The sequence below is a fragment of the Octodon degus genome, unplaced genomic scaffold (assembly GCF_000260255.1).
Source record: "Octodon degus isolate 3935 unplaced genomic scaffold, OctDeg1.0 scaffold00020, whole genome shotgun sequence".
Lineage (NCBI taxonomy): Eukaryota > Metazoa > Chordata > Mammalia > Rodentia > Octodontidae > Octodon > Octodon degus.
In genome coordinates, this window is record NW_004524596.1 from 10247313 (window position 1) to 10248666 (window position 1354).

Consider the following 1354-nt stretch of genomic DNA (forward strand, 5'->3'; position numbering starts at 1 on the left):
TATATAAATTTATTTAGCCAAGTAAGGTAAAACATCTAGAATAACCAAATAATAAGCAATAGCAATAAAAGTGAATAAATATTAAAAACCCTACAAATGAAACACCTAACAGCTTACCCTCAATGTCGCTTGGGTGGTTTATTTATTTCCTCACTATTCAGTGTATCATTTCAGGCAGGTGTCATTTCAACTGGTAGATTCTAATATTGGACAAATTTGATAAAATTGTTCTTATATTTCTTGTTATATTAACTTAAAAAATTAATATATAAGTATGTAATTTTTAGCCCTCCTGTACTTAAATAATTGGACTGGTAATTGTGTAAGAAAAGGCAAGGAACTGATGGAGTTACTACAGAATTCTATAAAACTTCAGGAAAAATGTAACACCAATGCTCCCAAAACACTTTAATGAAACTGAAATGGAGGGAAAACTCCCAAAATCTTTCTTGGAACCTAGCCTTACACTGATTCCAAAATCACAGACGTATCCAAATAAAAAGACAACTACATGCCAATTTATCTAATGAACATGGATGCAGAAAATTTTAATGAGATACTGGCAAACAAGATGCAAAAATTATCAGAAAGATCATAAACCATTACCATGTAGGTGTCATCTCAGTGATACAAAGATGGTTTAGCATACACAAATCAGTAAGTGTAATCCATAACATAAACAGAAACAAGGTCAAGAGCCACATGATCAACTCAGTACCTGCAGAAAATGCCTTTGACACAATTCTACATCCATTCATGACCAAAGCCAATTTAAGAAAAGAGGTATAAAAGATATGAGTTCTACCTGATAAAATTTACTTATAACAAGCACTTCTAACATTATATTAAGTGAGGAAAAACTGAAAACTTTCTCTCTGTAATCAGAATAAGACAAGAATGTATAACATCACTGCTCCTATTCAACATAGTTATCAAAATATTAGCAAGAACAATAAACCAATAGAAGAGACAAATTAACAATTGAATTTAGTAATGTAAGCAGGACACAAAATCAACACACAAGAATTAATAGTAATCCTATCCACTAATAACAAACTATATGAGAAAGAAATTAGAAAAAAGATAACATTCATAATAGCCTTAAGAAAAATTAAATACCAAGGAGTTGGCATAAGCAAGGAAGTGAAAGACCTCTACAACTTAAACTACATTACCAGACGGAAGAGAACATCAGAAAATGGAAAGTCCTTAATTTCCTGCGATTTTGTTCTGAAATTCTGCATCATTATTATTTTTTTAAATTTTGTTTCCTTAAAATTAAAAAGGAAAGAAAACGGAACCGTGCTCCTGCACAAGAAGAAACAAGAGTCAAAAGGATTATAGAGTTACTTCA